Here is a 21,363-nt window from a genome sequence, read left to right as displayed (position 1 = left end):
AGGAGAGCAGCAGCAGTCCCAGAGAAGGGGGTTGGAACCATGCCTGTTGTGTGCAGCGTGTCCAGGCTCTTCACCATCTCATCTGTGACCTGATGTTGGAGGTGAGGTTAATCAGGTCCCATTCCTTCCAGTAACTGCCGTCGTGCTCACAAAACGTGGTGGGGCCAGCAGCAGTGAATGAGCAGCAGAGCTGGTGATGTTTTGGTAGGCTGTGATGTTGGCGTCCACGCCGGTTTTGTAACCGTTAAATTGAGCGGCCCCATGGGGTGAGCAGGATTATTCACTCTCACCACTGAGAGCAGCTGCCTGGCTGGGTCTGCCCACAGCCTCAGGAAGGTGCCTGCATTATCCCAAACCCCACCCCTGCAGCCAGAGCGGTGCTGGGCATCCGTGTGGGCAGCGAGATAGCTGGCACGGTGCCTGGGCGCCTTGCCTGTTCACCCTCTTCTGTCTTTCCTACTGCCCTCGTGCTCTTTGGGATCTTGGTTGAAACACAGGCACCGCTCACTGTATGGGGTCCTCTGCCTTCCGCCTGGCTTCTGCCTGCTTTCTGGCCCTGCTCTGCCAGCCTGTGCTGTTTCCAGACAGCCTGGAAAACCACTGCAGCAGAAGTCTATACGGGCAGCGTTGCACAGGTCTGACGCTCCTCCTGGGACCTGAGCATCAAGCCTTACAGCTCATGCTAAAATCCTGCCTTGCCTGGGGCTCCGCAGGGGAGAAAAGCCCAAGCTTTGATCACAGGAGCTGCATCGACAAGCTGCTGGCAGGGCTTAAAGCTCTCCAGACCCACCTCCCCTGGGCTGGTGCTTTCCCTCTGAGTGTGCCCCCAGCCAGCACACAGCAGTGGGACCAGCTGGTTCCCCTGGGTTTGCTGGCCCATCACAGGGGTGCTGCCCATCTTCAAAGGGCAAGGAGCACCCCACCCACCCCGCAGCACTTGGCACCAGGTATTTACACTTGGGGTGGGGAGGGTCTCTGGCAACAGCTGTGTCCGATGTAGCATAAAGCAGCTGTGATGGCTCTGACAGGCAACCACCCTGTGTCTGCACGGCAAAGGGATCGTGTTGTCCCAGCCCATTAAGAGGCCTGGCCTTGTTATACGCTACCATTGTGGGTGGGTTTGTAGGGCAGATGGAGAGCGAGGTCTCCCCTAACAGCCCAGTTGTGAGGATAACCCCTAAAAGAGTCTGTTTGTTCAGGCTGTCAGTGTGATCTGATTTCATACCCCGCGTTTAGCACAGCGGCTCTTTCGCCTTGAGCAGCGCTATGCACTTTGCAGTTACATCTTTAAAACGACTTAGTTATACACTTGGTACATGTTATTTTGAATTCTCTTGAAGATCAAGGATGCTACAAAGCCAGCAAGATAAAATTAGCATCTGAGCTGTAGCCTCTGCCTGGTATAAGAAATGCAGATCAGCCTCACTTGCAGTGAGCGCTGGAAGGTGAATTTCATTTACGTCTTCCTTTCAGCAGACCTAGTTCTGCCACCCTTATTTGCTTAGAGTAAGACAACCCATGAGCTGTCCCCACAGCTCCTGCAAGGCAACTTCCAAAGGAAAGCATCAGGCAGTAGCACGGGTGTGGAATCAGACCCCAAACTGATAAGAAATCAGTTTGTTCAGATCGGTTCTTATCTACCCACAGGGGGACCAGCCAGGCTGGGACGTGCCATTCAGCCCTCAGGAAGCCAGCCCTGTTCAGCACCAAGTGCTAGCACGGGACATTTTAAAAGGCTGCAAGAGGTGAGAGCATGTGCAGAGCCAAGCCCTCGAAGGACCCGAAGCCTGGAGAATGGCCGTGAGAGGGGGGGTTGTAGGGGCGCCTGACATTGTGTCAGGAGGCACCTGGCTGCGGTGGGTAAGTGATCCCAGCAGTGGGGGCTGCAGCACAGCTGAGGTAAGCCCTGCAGCCTCTGCAGGAAACGAGACACCTTTTAAAAGCCAGATTAACCAGAAGGGGCCACCACGATGCCAGCCTAAAGACCTTCTCTTGGTTACCCTCTCCTTGAAGTAAATTCTAGCTGTGTTCTTTTTCAGTTTCTCGGTTCTGTTCTTTTCAGGGAGGTAAGTTTAAACCTGTAAGAGCAGGTCCTGCACGAGCCAAGTGCTAGGAAAAAACAGGCTGCTGCTGACGTCTGCCGCACACCTCACAGCATTGCCAGCACGGGCCTGGGTCCAAACTCAGGTCTAACCTTGTTTTGTGCCACGTGGCTGCAAACTGTCACTGGATAAATCTGAGAAGCAGAGGCCAGGTCTGTGTTCCTCAACCTGGCGCTGGTCTGGCACAAACTGCCCCCTCCTTGTGCTCGGGTGCAGGGCTGGAGCAGACTGGGATGAGAAACGCGGGGCAGAAATTCAAAGCTGAGATCCTTAAATCTTTCCTGTGACCACCTAGTGAGCCTTCACCCAATCTGTCTTCCTAGGCATTTGCTGGTGAAATATCCTGCTACCTGTTTGGGAACAGGCTTGAAATTGGCAGCCTTTACAGTATTGCCTTGGTCCCATCGGGGCTCATGAGTGCATCATTATCTTCTCAACTGGATCAGGAGGCAACTGCAGGCTCACTTACAGGGTGGAGACCTCAGTTAGACCCTTGGGGCTCTGCAGTCTTCCTGCCCAACAGGTCAGGAGTGAGAGCATCCAACCATGGTGACAAAGTCAAAGGGGCAGGGGGAGGACATTGGAAGAAGAGCAGTAGAGCTGCCTGGGGATATAGATGGGCTTTCAGAGGGGACAGTCAGGGTTAAGAGATCTATTTTCAAAGCTGTAAAATGACTGGAGGTGCTTGATTGGGCATCCAAAAATTAAGGAGCCCCATACTTCCAGTGAATTAATTCCTACTGAATTAGGAGACACTTTTTCTGTCTCTTTCTTTGCAGATGTTCCAGAACAGTTCCATCTTTTTCCACAGTGTTTGAGGCGATTTACTGAGTAAGATGTAGGTTGAGTCATTGGTTGTCGTAAATGAGTATCAGTCCCTTGAAATTTGTTAATTCTTTCCCATTTAAGCCAACAAAAGATTGTTCTTTAAAAAAGGTGTCTGAGTATCCAAATTTTAAAACCAAAGTTGTTTTAATTGGACTTGCAGGTAACATGTTCCGTATTTCCAAAGTGAATACTCAGTAGGATGAATTCAGAGCCACTTTAAGAAAGTTACAGATACACACTTAAAAGTAGGTGTTTCTGGGAACATCTCTGCCTTTTATGCTAGTGAATTTACACCAAACCAGCCAGAAGCAACAGAAGGGCAGTCCGTCTGAGCCACTGGCACTGACATCCATTCAATAGCAACAGCCAGCCAGGCCTGGGTAATATTGTATGCAACTTCTTTCTTTGTTAATGAAGGTAACATTGTGTATTGAACCAAAGGTGGATACCTGCCACAAACTTCACACCTCATCCAGGCTTCAAGATGTGGCTTTTTAGAAACAGATTTTTGGTTTTGCCATTAGAGAAATAAGACTGCCAGGGAATTAAATCTGGAGCCAGCTTCTGCAAAATCTGAAGGAGGTGGGAAACTGGATTCAGGCTGATGCATCTCTCCTCTGCTGAGTACCCCAGAACACTTTGCCTTCATTCAGAAATCCCCAGGCTATAGCGCAGAGGAGATGTGCTGCACGTGAAATAGCCCTGCATTGCCTCTGGTCACAGGGCATTAAAATGTGGAAGTGAGGACCCAAAGGAGAGAACAGGACAAGCTGTCACAATGTGAGTTTGCTGTCCCAGCATAGCAGAGACTGGGAGAACTGATTAATTTATGATATTTTAAGGATTTCTGCTGGTACATTCAAGTATTTCATTCCTAGGGAAAAGGAGAAAGTCCTTATGGACCATGGATGACTGGTGTTCCCCATATAGTAGTAAGTATCCAGCACGTTTTCTGCCTTACTGCTTTATGCTGAGGTTGAAATACACAGATAAAAGGCAGCCAAGGGAGAGGCAGGTCGCCTCAGCTTCCCCTGCTCAGGATTTTCATTTGTGAAATGTACAGAAAAATAAGCAGACAACAATTTTCCCAAGTAAGTAGGTTGGTTGCTTGCCTTCTCTCCTTCCCTTTGTATTTGCAAGCTACCAAAAATAGTTTACTCCTATTGTTTATTCTCAGTACTCTGTCATCAACAAAATCCATTCAGTGCTGCGCTATGCACTGAAATGAACAAGAGGGAGATGGGCCCCAGCCCTAGAAGGTCAGAAAATACAGCAGGCTGACAAAACAAAAAACAAACCAAAATAAAAAATAATAATAAAAATAAACAGAACAGGGGAAGGATTATGATTTAAAAAATAGACCATGAAGAAAGGGATTGTATTTCACCTCCCTAGCATCTCTGTAACAACACTGAAATGGTTTACTTGATCCCCAAGTCACCATCATTTGAGGTCTCACACTTTTCTTTCTGCTGTTATTTTACATTTCATTATCTTGGTGTTTTCAGATGAAAGTAGTCCTGCTCCAACAAATTACTGGAAGTGTTTTTCCTCTGTTGCAAACAGATTGTTTCCCTGCTCTTCCTCAGCATTCAGCATACAGCGGCAGCAATATGCCTTTCATTATGTGGACCAGGAGAGCTCTGCATCCTGCATAATAGTTTCCTCCTCTGATGCTGGGATTGATGCGATGGCAATTTCTGTGAGTTCTGTTACCTGTCCTAAGAGAAAATGCATACGTGTGGGCGCACCCACACATTGCTTTTCACTGCCTGCTTTCAAGCTGATGTGGAAGCTGTAGGGAAAAAATGAATCTTATTTGCCAGTTAGGTCTACTAATTACAGGACTTTTTTTTTTATTATTTAAAGAAAAAAATTGTTTTCACTTACAGCTTTTGCAATCTGTTTTGAATTAGGAAACACTCAGGATTAGAAAGTGTTTTCTCATTAGAACAAATGCCATAGATTTAAAAACCTCTTCATTTAAATTCCTCCTAATGTTCTTTGGCTTGAAAAAGTGAGCTCTTAATGTCCATTTTAATTAAAGCATTTCAGTGGGATTCCAGCTGGGCACCAAATGACAGCAGGTCTCTGAGAAGTGGACGTGGTCCAACTAAGAAAGGGAACTCCAGGGTGGGAACTTCAGCAGAAGCTGTCCTTTTTAAGCAGAAGTGCTAAGGGAAACATAAACTAAGGTCCGCCTAGAAAAGTGATCCCACACTTAGAGTGGGTGCAAGCATCGCATAGTTTGTGAGGTGCTGCCTGGGGGTGCTGGGTTTTGCACTGGGGCAGACGTATATTGCCCTGAGCTGCTCTGTACTGCTGTCTCCTTGCTGCTGTACCAGTTTGCAAAGCATCAGCACAGGCTTTTGCAGTTAGTGGGATTGCTGGCCATAGGTTTTAGCACCCTACCTCCTCTGTCAGGTTCCTCCTCTTTTATCCACTGCCCCCAAAATTTCTGATTTCTCACTTTAAAGTGCTGGAAAATAAAGCCTCATCCAGCACATTCACATTCCTTTCCTAGAGCATGGAAAAGGCCGAGGGCAGCACACTGATGGGGATTATCCAGCACCTCAGTGCTCTTCTTTCCTAGCTACTGACTAGAGAGCACCAGTGCCCCACTTTTCTCCAGAGCAGCTTGGGGCAGCGCAGAGGGACAGAGAGGGACCGGGCAGCCATGAGCCAGCAGGAGGTGAGAGCATCATCTGGGCAGTGTTCCTCTGCAGGCAGCGAAGGCAATGGAAGAGAAGCAAACAGCAAGGTCAGATTTGCACTGATGGAAATCAGACAGCTCCAGTAAAGTCAGAAACTTTGCCTGGGTTCACACCAGCATCGTGTCTGGCTTGCTCTCTCCTGCACTGAGTGATGAATAAATCCGGAGACAGTTAATAATGAAAGACTATTAAGAAAAGATTTAGTCATTACTGTTCGTGCGCTTCTATGCCCTGTCATTTGTCAGGCACTTGAACCAAACATGGGAAATGTCAGTTCCAGAAATGCTGCTGATACCCATCCTGGTCACAGATTTATTGGTGCTTGTGCCCAAACAGCATCCAGGGGAGGAGTAGTGCGACCTGGGCAGGAGTTTGCCATGTGCCACTGCTCCCTTCCCTCGGCACAACCCTTTAAACCAGTCACCTTCACTCATAAACAGTTACCAGTATCAGAGCTGAGCAGCATTTCTGGGCCAAAAAGCACCTTGTGTTATGTTTTTAAGAAGGAAATGTTCTCAGCTCAATTGTTTAACCTCCAAAGTCCAGGCAAAGAGATTCATTTTGAATGATCCTTGGAAGTAATATTATTTGCTCCCCACTCCCCACCATGTTAATTGTTTCTTTTTCTTTTTAGAGAGAATCCTGCTCCTGCTCTCACGTTCACACCTTATGAGTTGGTGCATGTCATGGGTGAGGTGGAGCAACTGTTTAAGAGCGTATCTTTGACGACAGTAAGAAAACATAAAAATAAGCACAGGTTTTGTTTTCAGACCATCTTCAGCCGCATGTAGTGTATAGTTCCTGGAAGGAAAAACACTTGGATATACACGGTGTGTACACAGGAACAAAAAATAATGCCAGTAATAATGCCATATTGCACGGGCGTTCCTGCACTCGTGGCAGCAGCATTGTGCAGGACTGACCCAAAATGTGTGTCCCTTCCCCATGAGGGCAGCTGTGCGCATATAGCAGAGCCATGCAAGAGTCATCTGCTTTTTGCGTCTGTGTCCACAGAGTTTTTCTCTGTTAACACAAAGTTAGATGAGCCCCAGCTCCCCCCTTCCAACATCCTTTTATTGCTTTTAGAGTGACTTTGAGACGGGGTGGAAAAAGAAATCTGACAGCGGTAAGTTCCAAGGTCAGTGCTGCTCACCCGTCTCTGTCATCCCACTGAGCTCATAAATTGGTGTTAACGCCTCCTGGAAAAAAAAATAAAAAATAAAAGCCATATAAAAAGAGAATCTTGTTCACACTTGGAGGCATACCCGTCACTAGGGCAGACTCTGTGAAGCGTGACTACAGCAGGACTGCGAGTGTAGACAAAATCCAAAGCCCATTCAGTCCAGCTGTGATCCTCAGCCCCTGCAAGCATCCATCCCGGCACCCAGAGCAAGCAGGAAAGAGCTGCCTTTTTAGACAAACTGTTTTCTTTTTAAACATCATAAAGCACATGTATATTTTTGTTCTTCTTTTATTAGAAAACCCCTTTTGCAGAATGATCATTTTTGCTCTTTCTTCAAATAGCTGCTTATAACAGGGCTTCATGGTGTGGAAAGTACAAATAACTTAGGACCTTTTGAGAGGCACCCCTAGCCTCCTCCACTAACTATTCTCTTTAGTGGGATTCATAAAATCTATTACTGTTTCTTCAGATTGGCCACGGTGTGACTTTGGAGAATTTTTTTTCTGTGTTGACACTGTTGCTTCATTGTTATTCTTTCTGTACTGGTGGAACAAAATGAAAAATTCATTAAAAAACAGAGAAAAAAGGGAAGGAAAGCAAAGCACTGGCATTTCTCTATCTCCCAGCACAAGAATCAAATGTAGGAGATTGAAATCAGGGCTATGGGAAGAAAGGGGTGGGAGGGTTAAATGTCTGAAAGGTTCATAACCAGACACTCAGTGTCCTGGGCAAGCAATCTATGCTGATAAACAGGAACAGTTGCCTCCTTTCCAGGGAACCACTGTCCAATTAGGAGCTGAAGAAAGGTCTCACAGGAAGACTTGCCACCTTGGGGCCAGCGATGATTTTGACACAGTCTCCTACAGCATCCTGGCATCCAACCTGGGGCTAGATGGAGGCTTTGTACAGCACTGAGAAATGAGGTGGGTGCTTGGGCTCCAAAGGGGTCAGGGTGGGTTGTGCCCTACCTGGAGGCCAGTTACAAGGAGTGTTTCTCAGCAGTCTTCCAGGGATGTGTCCTAACAGCCCTAGTGATAACCTAAGGAGGAGATAAAATGCAACAGATTGCAGGGAATACCAAAGAGGAGTTCGCAGGTGCTCGAGAGTATGGTTGCCACTGAGCAGGGTGTGCATGGGCTGGAGGAACGGGAATCTCACTGGCACGTACCAGCCACGTCTGGCACAGCTCGTGCCACAAGGACCCACCGGGGCGCGAGACATGGTGCTAAACTGGGGTAAGTTCAGAGACACCCAGCTGAGCCCTCCAGGGTCCCTGCCAACCTGAACTCTCCTGGGGTTCTGCGGATCCTTGATCCTCTTCCCAGATCTGCTCTGGGTTTGCTTTACTGTGCCGTAGCTTTTCTTTTTCCTCATGAGAGGCCTCAACTTCTGTAATTACCCCTACGTTACTTTTCCACCCCATGACAGGGACAGACCCCAAACAAAGACCTACATCTTTTTAAAAAATAAAAGTGACAATCCAAAACATTTCCCAGGATCTTTGCTTAGGAACGACACAGGGGAAGAGCAATTCTTTTTGTGATCAAGAGGCTTAACTTCAAAAGCATCCAACCTGCAGCTCTCCGTGGGACACCTTTCTGCAGGGTTATTAATAAGAAATAATTGTTTTAAGTGCAGGAAAGGATGTGTACTTTCCATTCTCCTCCAGAACCCCTGCATCGTTTGTCCTTAATAAATAATGAAAGATGTTTTTGTACTGCTGCCCCCCCTTAGACTTTAAAGTGATTGTAAAGCAACAATAAACAGGACTTTAAAGAAAAATGGGGTAAAGCTGGTTTGGATGCAAACTTAACTCTGGACTAGTACGAACAGCACCTGCTTTTGCAGAAGCTTAAAGATGTTACGGGGGCTTTTTGTGTGGTGAGTTTTGGTCTAAAAGCTGGATGCCCCGACACCGGGCGGTGGCGAACCCAGAGCGGGTCACACAGGGAGGCGCCCAGGCGGGGTTTGGATGAGAGGAGACGCCACAGCCCCCTGGGCAGCTCCGTCACCCTCACCGCCAACTTTTTTCTCACATTTAAGCAGAATCGAGCATTTGAACACCCACTCGGCGCGGCAGGAGGCCGGTGCCCGCCTCTTCTCCCGGGGGGCGAGAGGGGCTGAGGCGCCAGCCCCGTCACGCCAGGGGCAGTGACGCGAGGCAGCGCCTCACGGGGCGGCGGGGGGGTCCCCGTCCCCGGGGCTGCGTGAGGCGGGGCTGTGGTGCTTGGGGACACTGCTCGGGGGCTCAGCGGGCCCGGTGCCCACTCCCAGGGGCCCCGCCGCTCTCTAACGGCCGGGGCCCGGCGGGGTTCGGGGCCGCGCGGCTGCCGGGGGAGGCGCCGCTCCTCAGCCCCGCCTCAGCCACCGCCTCCCCTCAGCGCCTCTCCCGCCCCTCCCGCCGGACTCTCCCATCGCGCCGTCTGCGGGGAGAGGAGAGCGGGAGGGCGGAGGTGGCGGCGCGGGGCGAGCGCCGCTTTCCCTCGTCCGTGTCCCGACAGCGCGTCTGTGTCGTGATAGAAACAGCGCCATGGTGGCGGAGCGGGGCGAGGCGGGGCAGGGCAGGCAGCAGAGGCTGGCGTTGCTCAGCGCCCCCCCCCGCCGCGCCGCTGTGGTACGGTCGGCTGGAGGGGCGGGGCGGGGGAGAAAGGGGGCGTGGTTTTTCCGAAGAGGGGCGGGGGCTGCAGCGAGGGGCGGGGCTCCGCCGCCCGCGGGTGCTGCGGGGCGCGGCGTGCCCGGGAGCGGCCGGAGCCGGCGTGGCGCTGCGCGTGAGTCGGGCTCCCGGTGGGCTCCGCTTTTCTTCTCCCCTCCTTTAAGCCTCCCCCCGCGTTAATTCCTTTTGGTCCGTGGTCGTTTCTTTTTACTCTCTCATTTGGGGTTTTTTCCCTTAATCCTGCGTTTAACGGGAATCGCCGGGAGGCGCGGCGGGAGGGAGCTGGGCGCTGCCGGGGCTCGGCCCGGGCTCCGCGCTGCCCCCCGGTGCCCCGGGGCGAAGCAGCGGCAGGGGGGAGCCTCCCGGGGCCGGCGCCTCCCGCTCCTGTCCGGAGGGGCCGGGGACGGGCTCGGGGGCGGCTCCGTGGCAGGAGGGGGGTCCCCGGGAGCCCCGGTGGTCGCGGACCCCTGCTCCGTGCGGCTGGCTGGGGCCGTGCAGAGAGGTCTGAGCCCCCCTGGGGCGAGCCCTGGGACCGATCCTGCCCCAAAACCCGGCCCCGAGCGCGTCCCGGCAGAGCCGCCGCGCCCGTCCCGAGCGCTCCCGGGGGAGCCGCGGAGCGCCCCGGGTTTGCCGTGCCCGGTATCGGGGGGGAAATTTGGGGGGATGCTGCAGCAGGTGCCGCCGGGCTGCCCGCGTGTGGGAAGGACGGTGCTGTGCCTGGAAGGGGCTGCGGGTGTTTTCCCTTCCCGCTGAGTTACCGTCCTGCCCGGCTCGGGGCTCGGCAGGGGCATGAAGGCTTTGCTTCCAGTTACTGGGACAAGGGGGGCTGGGGGAGAAGCGAGGGGTTAAACCTCGGGTCAAGGTACGATTCCTTCAGGTCGTGGGCTGAGGTTTGCGATGGGAAGGTTAAAAATGCCTGGGAAACACGCTAGGAGGAAACAGACGGAACGGAGGTAACTTCAGAATAAACGCTTATCGGGGATTGCTTCGAAATTCAGGAACCTGCTGGTGTACAGGGAGGGAGGGAGGAATCATTCAGATCAATAACGAGTTTTTTATTATTTTTTATATAATTGTACAATTTTTATTATACGGCGTAAAGCACATGTTTAGGTTTTATTTTTTATACCTGTGTTTGTAGCCAAGGCTAAATCTGCAGAGTTCCTGCTGATGTGGGTAATCAGCGTGAACTCTGATCTGAATCAAGCTGAACAGCAAAGAGGCTCTTAGGAGAATCTGAAACCCAGGAGGCATTTTTCAGACCTGAGTTATGTCACTTTTTTTAGAGGTGCCTCAGGCAATTGCATTTTAAGAAGACAAAGCTTTTGTTTTCCAGCTGGCCTAGAAAAATGTCAAGGATGAATCCAAAGCAGAGGCTTTCAGAAGTTGTCATTTGTGTTTAAGTTGATTTTGCTGTTGTGCACAAAACGCTGCTGCCTTCCTCGCAGGAGTGTGAACAGGGTCTATTTTTATTTTTGCCACCAGTCCCTGTCTACCTGTTTCAGCTCAATTCAAGTGAGTAATGTTCTTTAGTGCTTTTCCTCTGTGAGTGTGTATTTAATTAGCAGGTCAGGTGTCTGCAGCTGCATCTCGGTTATAAAATTAATTGTATGTACTTTACAAAAGGCAGAGTGGAGGTGACACCGGGGCAGAGATTGACACAAAAGCCCTGTTCTGGGGAATTAACACCTGCATGCAAGTCTCCGGTTTTGCATCTGAAATACTGGAATTTTCAAGGCAAAGGCTGGTAACAATGGGCAAAGACTGCTTTTCTTTGCACATCCTAGGAAATCCACAGTTTGCATGGAAACGAGAAGTATGCATGCTAATGGGAGGTCTTAAGCTTTTCTTGTGGCTAGTGGTGTTCCTTGCAGCTGAAAGCAATTGCAGTTGGCATCCCAGGGTTGCTGGGCTGCAGGCAAACAGCAGAAGCTACGCGGAGGGTACCACGGAGGATGCCCCAGCCTGGATGTGAGAAAGCAGACTGCCTGCAATCTGTAGTTCTGCAAGCTCTCAGCAAGGTCCCTCTCATTTAAGAAGCACTGCCAGTGTTGATGATGACTTATTTTTCCCAAGTAAAATGAGAACAGGTTTTGTCTTTGGGAAACCTTAAGGAAGCAGCATTTACCCTGTTAACATGGTCCAAAGCTAGAGGAGACACTGTGGGAATTAACCTCACCCTCCGACTTCTGTTGCCCTGCCTTGCTTTGTTCTGGATGCCCAGGGAAAGGCTATACGGGCGGTGTGAGTCATCTCTTGGCTCTCGTGTGGCACTGTTCAACACAAACAGTCCTGTTTGCTCCCCTCACTGAGGGCGCTCGGATCTTCCTGCGTGGGAGGGCCCGGAGTGGGTGCACCAGCTCTGCTGGAAAGGCAGCTGCTGCTTCCATGGGAGAGGGTGGGTCCTGCTCTTGCAGCACCTCACGGGAATGCACTTTTTTAAAATAAACCTTTGCAATGTGTAGAAAGCCATGCGTGAGGCAGGACTCAGCCTTGGCTTTGTGGGGCAGGTTCTCCCACTGATTTTGGGGGGCCTGTGCTAACAGGCAGGGTGCCAGGCTCCAGCAGCGTTCCCACCTCTGCAGCAGAGCGCTTCCTTCACTGAACGTATCCGTTTGCAGCCTCTACCAGTCATGTTGCACAACAGTCTTTTTTTTTTTTTTTTTTTTTTTTATCTGAAAAGTCAGTTTTTAAAATAGAAACACGGTGTCAGTTTGTTCGTAGAGAAGAGGAACGAGGTGAATGGCATGGGCGCCTCCGGGCTGCGGCCGCATGAACGCAGCAATTCCCAGGTGAAGTCTGCGGCGTCGGCTGCCCCGTGGGATGGCGCGGAGCAGTGGGAGGTGGGACATGGTTCATCTGGGGCTTTTGCAAGCAGGTTGTGTTTTGACAAATGTGGCCATGGTAGGAAAAAATATGAACCTGTCTTCTGGCTGCTGCTGCAGGCTGGGGGACGGACAGACCGGCTGGAGCCGTGTGTCCCCTGCGGTGTCTTCCCGCTGTGCCCGCCACCCCCGGGGGAGGACAGCCCTCTGCACGGGGCCTGCCTTCTGGTGGCAGCAGGGTGTGGAAATACGGGTGGCAGTTCTGCCAAGAAAAGATATTTTGACGAAATGAGGGCAGTGGCCGCTTGCTGTGGAAGCTGGGAGTGGATCAGCAGTGTAATCTGTATTGGTGCGCGGATTGCTGAGCTGGGGAGCAGACTGGAGCGGACGCAAGGTAGGGATGGGAAGCTGGTGCTCCTCACCTGGGCTCCCAGTGCCTTTACAAGACTGCTTAAACCTCATGCTTTTATCCTGCCTTGAGTGAATTCTTCTGGAAAGATGCTCTAAGAGCATTTGTGAGGGGGAAAATGCTGCTTTAGGACATGGGACCTGCTGCTTCTGCCAGCTGCATGGTGCAGGTGCCGTGGTGAGGGCTCTGTTTGACCGCAGCTTGTAGATGAAGCCGAGTGCCTTGGAGAAGCGAGGGCTGTCCAGTGCCAGCATTTGGCCCTTGGCTGTGTGGGACTGCGTGGCAGCAAGCATCCCTCTGCTCTGGGTCAGGGGAAGCGCGCTGCAGGTGCTGGGTGCCAGGCATGGGGCAGCTTCCCCAGGGAGTGGGGCCCCCTCGACCCTCGGTGGCTCCCAGCTGTGCTCAGGTGCCCCAGAGCACGGTGCTGCATCCCCAGCCGCATGTCCCAGTGCCCAGGGATGGGCACCTTGCAGAGGAAGGTGCTGCAGGGCTGCTGTCGAGGGCTGGTGAGAGCTGTAAGCTCTGTGAAAATCCTTCTGAGCCTCTCCAGCAACTGAGGCTTCATTCTCTTTGCTCTTGCTACCAGGCTTGCTCTGTTGCGTGATTTGTGCTCGCTCATTTCAGCAGGGCAGTGAAGCTTTGGCCTGTGTGTGTCCCAGCTGCACTAGGGATGGGTTGGAAGGTCCGGTGTGTTCTCGCCACCTCCCCACACCCTTGCAGCGAGTTTCCATGCAGGCACAGGAGCTCTCACCGCAGATTACATCACAAGAGGAGTGAGAATGTAGAGCTGGTTTGGGAACTTCTTTGCCTATAAAACTCCTGGAGGAGCTCTGGTGCAGCTCATCTCATGCAGCCAGGGTGCGTGTTTTACCTCCAGTAGTTATCTCGGCACCCACGGGGCATAGGCTGGTGAAGAGAAGCTTCTGAAGGTGAAGTCTGCTGAAGGATGCCCTGTGAAGCTCATACTGGAGAACAGCTTCACAGGCACATGGGGAATGACTGTTGCAATGGATGTACATCAGAAGTAGGCACTGGACTTCTTGGCTCGTAATTAGGAGCAGAGTGCTTGCCTGCAGATGGGCTCCCCAGCCGTTTTATTGCAGTGCAAACAGCGTTTTCAGGGAGTGTGCGTTAATAAGCCGGGGTTTGCTAATACCTCCTGTGAGCAGAACCACACCTTGTGGTAGGAGAGGGATAGGAAGGGCTTAGATGATTTTAATTAAAGTTATTGTGAGGAAGAAATTAAACACGGTCTCTTGCCCTGCTTGTACGACGAGCGGAGAGGGCTCAGCCTCCGTGCACCGAGCTATTAGCTGCCTTCTGTTTGCATAGGAAAAAAAGCAATTTATTTTTCAGCTTTTACCCCTGCTCCTGGGCCCTGTTTGCATGTTTGTTTTTGGCAGCTCATCACTTTGAAGATGGACGTGAATGCTGTTCACCCGGATAGTCCTTCATCTTTTGTTGGCAAATGCTACAAAACCTGTCTTAAATTGCCTCATCTCTCCGAATGAACAGGCTGTGTACGTACTCCTGGTGAACGAGGTGCTTTCAGCCCAAGTATAAGCCAGGCAGTGCTGCTGCTCCAGCCTCTCCTGAGTTCCCCTTCCAGCACAGCCTCTGAACCTGTAAATCTGAAAAGCAGCAGTGGCTGGGGGAAAACAGAAGGCCACAGCGCTTCTTTATTTCACAGCAAAATCTGCTGGTGCTCCAGCTGGTGGGCTGGGTCCCACCTCCATGTCCTTGGCTCCCCGCTTGTGGCAGTGATGGGGCTGCTGCTGCTGCTCCGTGCTGCCCCATGGCGCTGCGTGCCCGGCAGCGTGGGCTGCTTTGTTTATTGTCTGGAGAATTTCCAGCCCCTGCCTTCCTTTCTCTCTCGAGCCCTGCCACATGTGTGGTGGGCTGGGGTGAAACGTCCCACCACAGCAAGGTGTGCTGTAAAAAACAGAAGATGGTAGAGGGGGCTAATTCAGTGTGGAAAAGCCCAGAAGCTACAGCTGAACAGAAACAAGATTTAATTAATCATTGCGTAGCCTGCTTCTGGTGGCTACTTCGTGCACACAGGTACTTTTTTTTTTTTCTCATAGTGTCTTCCCTGACCTCAGCTGGAGGGAGTGCATTGCTGACTTGTCATGCAGGTGCATGCTCATCTTTGCTCCCATCCCATGTCTCAAAATGACAGTGAGAGGAGCTTCTGGACAGCTCGGAGCAGAGGGGTGGGTTTGACAGCCTGAGCAGCCGAGGAGGGCAGCTTGTGAAGTGGTGTTTCAGGCTTTCCTCTGCATTCATTGCCTTTATTATCATTTCAATTTGCAGATGTCGTATCGCTCTCCACTTTTTTGTGCTTCTTGCTGATGATACATGTCTGTTCAAGTACTGATTTGCAAGAGGGAAAAACACTGTGCTCATGACCTCAGAATTGATAGATTTTAGCCCTATGTATAGTGTAAACGTCTATCTGTTATAGCTTGTTGTGGGGGAGCGGTGCATGGGATTGTGGCTTTGCAAGTCGGAGGCTCTGGCCCACCGAGGAGTGCGGGTGATTTATTGTTTGCCCCAAGTCTTCACAGCTGGGTTGCTGATCTTTGGCATGTGTAGGGAGTACACAGTGTGTGATTACTCAAAGCCTTTTCTCCAGAAGCCCTAAAAAAGGGGGTGGGATAAGCTTTGTGTCCTGCCAAGCTGCTCAGGTTGGGAACTTGTCATGTTTTGGGATGAAATGCAGCAGCCCATGCAATGTGATAAATACAGATCTGCTTTTTATTTTATTGTGGTCATGAGAGAAGGGTGGTATTGCCAAGTGTGTCTGTGACCCAGGACAACGATGGGAATGTGCCACGATGGAAAGCAGTGTTAGATCTGGTAAATGGATGCCTGAGGAGAAAACACTTCTGGAAGCACAGGCCCTGTGGTGGTGTCCTGTCCTGCCAGAAGCAGGCTCATGCTGGGGAGGTGCCTGAACACAGCGAGGACTTCTGCTTCTGGGGGCTGGCTTTTAAAATTCCAGATGGCAGGAGGCAGTAAGTCTGGGTTTTTCTGACCCTAAAATTTCTCTCTTCGTTTTGCCTCCAGAGCCTCACTGTCATGAGCAAGGGAAGTCTCTAGCAAGTAGGCTAAAGACCAGCTGATGAAATAAATGCGAACTGATTAGTCTGCTTGTTCTAGTTTATTCCTTGAACTTTATTTCTACTTGAGGTCATCCAGTAGGAACAAAGGAGACCAGGAAGCAAATGGTAAGGTTCCCTGCCACCCTCCCCCCCAAAAAAAACAACCCCATGTGGTTCTTTTCCCTTCCTGGAGGGGAACTGAGCAGATACCAGCGGTCTGGAGGCCTTGTGTAGGTGTCCTACCACACAGTACAACAGTGCCTGAAGATCTGTGCCTACAACCAGCAGCCGTGGCTCCAGAATTTATGCTCTGAGCACATACAGACGGGAGCACGTACATGGACGGACCGTGGTGGTGGCAGGGCTGGGAGCAGCGCCAGGCCCCGTGCTCATGGTTCAGCCTCTCAAGGTCTGTGGGTCTCTCTCAGCCCTCCTTCCGCACCCCTGCCTCCAGAACCTGACCTGGGGGGGCGGTGGGGGTGTTCTGGCTGCCCCAGCCCAGCCTCCCCCCTCACCCTGTGGCTCCTCGGGCTGGCACCCCGCAGGGAACGGGAGTCTCAGCAATGCTTGGCGTGTGACATTTCGCTTGGCCCAGGAGCGTACAGTCATTTCTGCGAGCCTTGGCGGTGGCTGGCGAGGAGGTGACCTCTGCTGTAAGCCCTCCCAGCGTAGGAATGTGGCAGCTCTGTCTCGGTGGCCTTAATTTTGTTTTGTGCTGCTGCATCTGCTTATCTGCTTCTTACCTCCAGATTAAACTGGTCCAGAAACAGGCACCTAACACAACGAGCCTTCTAAAGGGTCACCCAGGTGCTGCCCTGGGGCCAGGCACGTCACTTGGTGGATGACGTCCTCATGCAGGGGCAGGGATGGGAGCTCCAGGACAGAACCTGGGCTCTGTGCGGTGCTCGATGGCCGAAGGGGTTTTTGAGGTGGTCGTCAGTGCAGCTGGGGGTGTGCGGCACTCCTCACAGCTGACTTGCTCAGTGCTTCCAGTCTCGGTACAACAGATAGCTCAATCATGAAAAATATCCACTGAGGTGTATTAAGAGGGAGGTGGTGGTACCAAGCTCCAGCTTGCAACCTGGTGAAACCTCTCTCTGCGCGGCTGCCTCTTTTTCACGTGGCTTTCCAGGCCAAGCAGGTGGCGCTTAATTTTTTTTTTTTTTTTTTGCTTAAAAACCTGGGGAGCGCTGTGCGTGTCTGCTCGCATCTGTGCGCTCTATGTAGGTCAGATGCGTGTTGGCTGCTTTGCCAAGACCGAACCTGACAGCGCGTCCTTTCTGCGGCGAGGGGGGAGCGCCGTGCCAGCCCCGGCGGGGCCGTGCTCGAGGGCAGAGCCCCGGCAGGGCTGTGGGCGAGAGGTGCGTGCTCTTCTGCACGTGCTGCGGGTCTGGGACAGAGCCTCGCCGCTGAAAGATTAATGCAAGCTGTGCACCGAGGGATGACGGAGCGTCGTATCAGATTAGCCTCACGGTTCAAAATACTAAATGTTTCTACGCTGCGTGTCTAGCAGGTGCCTCTTGCTTTGCTCTGAATAAAGAGCCTGTTTCCCGACCTCTGAAGCTTGTGTTTCTACAGCAGGGGTTATTAAAACGCAAATCACTCTCCTTCCGCCTTGCTCTCCCCCCAGCCAATCTTGTTCTGGTATTTCTTGACCTTTTCTCACTCAGGCTGTGTCGGTGGAGGATAAATTGAGTTGAAAACAAGCAGCTTTCCTAACAGAAGCATGTGAGGAACCCAGTCTAGCGCCCTTTAAAACAGCTGAGTCTCCTTTTTGCTTCGATGGACACAGGTCAGAGACAGATGTGTGTGGTCCCAGGGAAGATGCTGTCCTAGGGTTACATCAGTAGGTATCAAAGCCATGGCTTGATGTCCCAGCTGGAGCTTTGTCCTCTGATCGTAGTTTGACTGGTCCACGCAGTAGGTGACCTAAACCCACCTGGTTGTTTTTTGCATGTTTGGCAGTTTTTGTCTTGAAGGCATGTGAAGGATGCAAGAATTTTGTTTCCCAAAGAAGGATACTCCTAGCTTTGTGGAAGGAGAACCTGGAGGTGTGACACCACGGGACTCCAAGCATCCCTTAAAAACAGATACGTCGGGGATCTAGTGTTTATTTTACAGCTGAAGAGGGAACTTTGCAAGGCTCTCTCTGTGGAGACTCTGCTCCCTGAATTACGTTTCCCAGATGAGATGAGCCTGTGAGCAACCACAATTGAACTAGTAGCAGACAAGGATCAGCGTAGATGAAGGTGGATGTATGAATGTCCTTGTAATCCGGTGCAGTGTGGGAGATATTTCTAGTATTAAAGCTGATCTGCTTGCTCTACAATACTATCAAGAAACACTTGAAATGGAAGAAGGGCTGCACCTGTTGTTCCTTCCTTCAGCAGATGACAAGCGCCTACAAGCACTGCAGGCTCCTGAGGGTCTCGAAACCGAATATGAAGTTCTGCACTCTGAAGCAGCTGGATGAGTACCCAGCGCTTGGAGGCCTCTCAGTGGTGAGCAGATCCTTGCGACTGAACAGTAAATATCAGGAGGTGGAGAGCTCTCGATGGACTTGGCTGTCATTGAGTCATGGATTTAGGAGTATTGGTCTTAGATGTTGGGGAGGAGTTGTGCCAGGCCACCAGCACGGGAGATGAGCTCTGGAATACGTGGAATTATTTAAAGTTGCTTGGAAAAGAGGAGTGATGGAGCATTTAAAGGGAAATTGGAGCAAAATTTCTGTATGTCCTGTGCAGGAATTCTGGCTGGAATCCTATTCTGGGTGTGTACATATGTGAACTGAGCGTGTGGAGGTGTCTCAGGACTGACATCTCTGCTGTAGAGTCTGCTTTGCTAAGTGCTCTCTTGCTGTGCTCAGCTGGCAATCAAGGGGTGAGATGTATCCTACAACTGCTCTTTCCCTTTATCCTATATAATATGAACTGTGCATTGTTGTGGAAGCTCCCGAGTGCAACCAATTTTTGCTTAAGTCCCTGCTGACCAACAGAAACTAAGAGGAAACTAATGAAATCCCTATTGTCACTACATATTTTTTTGACCTTTAAAAGGAAAATGCATTGGTGAGTCAGGAGACCCTCTGGGAAATCTGTTCAATTTGTTTCGGGCAGAAGGTGAACTGAGATGCAGTGGTGACAGTGCCAGTTTAAAAATAAAGGCAGGGATCAGAGCCGTGCACAAATCTTGCCATGCTGTTGTCTCTGGTTTATGCATGAGCACAGAAGTGGAGTCCCCAGAGCTGTCAGGTGTCTCTCAGCTATTCTGGTTACAAAGCAAATAGAGACGCTGAAGTGTTTTGCAATTTTCACCTGACTTGGTTCTAAACGCAGGGTGTAAAATCCTTGTTTTCTGACTGTAAGAAAGAGAGTAAAGAAAGCTGTTTTCTGCTCTGCATCTACATAGGAAATGAAATGGTGGTTTTGTCTGAAACCAGTGAACTTGAACAGTTTTGTGGCAATAAATGTCATTTAAGAGTAGTTCGGATGAAGCTTGCCCATGAAGGGGAGTGAGCTTGGCTGAGACTTCCAGCAGCTCAAAAAAGCCTTTATTATTTTTGTGTAAATTCAGAGTTAGATTGGAGATAATTGGGGTAAGGCTGAGTTCTGATGCTGCTGATAGCCCCAGAGTCTGGAGGAGAGCAGATTTTGTTAGTCTTGCTCGTTCATCAGGACTTCTAGTTGTGGGCGAGTGACCATTGCTTTGCCCACAGATCTTCAGGTTGGCTTTCCCTAGCAAAGACTTTTGGCTTGAAGGTCTCAACTGCTAAAAGTGATGAAGTTCAAGTGTTGGAAAACGTAGCTTTCGGTATAGCGACACTTCCAAGAACTCTGTTCCTTGCTGCTGTCACGCTCACAGCTCGGGGCAGGCAGCTCTGCATCAGGTGTGCTTGTAGCTGCTGTGTTGGTTGGGCTTTGGCCCTTTCGTGCTCTCCTTCCTTATAATTAAAAGTAAATTGCAGTCGTGGGCTGGCACGGGAGCTTCCCTGGCAACCAAGCGTGACATCTCATGTGGGGGGCAAGGACAGCTGAGGTCCTGGGGTGTCACAGGCCTGCAGAGCTCTGCTCCTGCTCCCTGGGGTGACCGATGCCACCAGCCTCGCAGCATGCCCCCGGCTGCTGTGCAAGGACTTGGTAAACCTCCTGCAGTTATTTTCTGTCTGATCCCTCGCTGCTTGAAGCAGCTGGGGCAGCGTGAGACCCTCAGCTAGTTGCACAGGGCTGCGTGGGAAATGCCCTGCCCTAGGGGCTGGGTGTCCCGTACCCTGCTGTCGTGGTTCCGCTCGAGTGGGCAGCCGAGCTCCACCACAGCCGCTCTCTCACTCCCCCTCCTCAAAGAGGAATGGGGAGAAAATATGATGAAAAGGGCTCAAAGGTTGAGATAAGGATGAGAAAATCACTCAGTAATTATTCTAACGGGCAAAACAGACTCGGCATAAGGAGATAGTAAGATTACTAACAAGCTAGAGAAGTGAGAAACAAAGGAAAGAAACCAAAAGCACCTTCCCCCCCCATCCACCCTCTTCCACCACCTCCCCCCGAGTGGCACAGGGGAACAGGGGAATGGGGGTTATGGTCAGTCTACAGCACTTCTTCTCTGCCGCTCCTTCTCGGTCACTCTCGTCCCCTGTGCTGTGGGGTCCCTCCCACAGGATGCAGTCCTTGATGAACTGATCCGGCGTGGGCTTCCCACAGGCAGCAGCTCTTCCAGAACTGCTCCAGATATGGGTCTGTACCACGGGGTCCATCCCTCAGGAGAAAACTGCTCCAACCTGGCTCCCCCACAGGCAGCAGCTCCTGCCAGGTCACCTGCTCCTGCGTGGGCTCCTCTCCACGGGCTACAGGTCCGGCCCGGAATCTGCTCCGGCAGGGGTCTTCCACAGGCGGCAGCCTCCGTCGGTGCAGGGCCACCTGCTCCACCGTGGTCTCCTCCATGGGCTGCAGCGTGGAACCCTGCTCCACCGTGGTACTCCATGGGCTGCAGGGAGACATCCTGCTTCACCATGGTCCTCACCACAGGCCGCAGGGGACTTCTGCTCCGGCGCCTGGAGCACCTCTCCCCCTCCTTCTTTGCTGACCTTGGCGCCTGCAAGGCCGTTCCTCACTCCCTTCACTCTCCCGGCTGCTGTGTGGTGCAGCATTTTTTCCCTGTCTTAAATATGCTCTCACAGAGGTGCAAAACAACATCGCTTATTGGCTCAGCTCTGGAAAACAGTGTGGCCCTTACCAAACATGGGGCAGCTTCTAGATCCTTCTCACAGAAACCACCCCTATGGCCCCCTGCTACCAAAATCTTGCCACATGAACCCACTAAACCTGCCCAGCCACACAGCCTTGCCAAACCGGCTTCCCGGTGGGAGCTGAATGCGTCCCTGCCGCTGGGGTGGGAGAGAATCAGAGCCCTCACGGTCAGTCCGGGAGGTGCCTGTGTGGTTCCAGTGCTTCAGTGAGCTTGTCCCTGTCGGCCCATGGCACTCAGGTACCAGCAGTGTGAGTTCAAGTGGTGTGCTGGGCCAGAGGCTCCAGCCCGTCCTGCTGCTGCT

At 51.6% G+C, this 21,363-nt stretch overlaps 1 protein-coding gene across 3 annotated transcripts in view; it reads left to right on the top strand.

Moving 5' to 3' along the window:
* The first annotated feature begins 9,530 nt into the window (after nucleotides 1-9,530).
* RALY (RALY heterogeneous nuclear ribonucleoprotein) overlaps nucleotides 9,531-21,363 on the top strand; it is a 117,396-nt gene continuing 105,563 nt past the window's right edge. The window contains exon 1 of one of the 3 annotated variants that reach the window (XM_032198318.1): nucleotides 9,531-9,595. The gene's annotated coding sequence lies outside the window, so the exon portion shown is untranslated. The other 2 variants (XM_032198315.1, XM_032198316.1) reach the window with 2 other exon arrangements.

This window comes from Aythya fuligula, chromosome 16 (assembly GCF_009819795.1).
Source record: "Aythya fuligula isolate bAytFul2 chromosome 16, bAytFul2.pri, whole genome shotgun sequence".
Classification (NCBI taxonomy): Eukaryota; Metazoa; Chordata; class Aves; order Anseriformes; family Anatidae; genus Aythya; species Aythya fuligula.
This window is presented reverse-complemented; position numbering and strand designations above follow the sequence as displayed.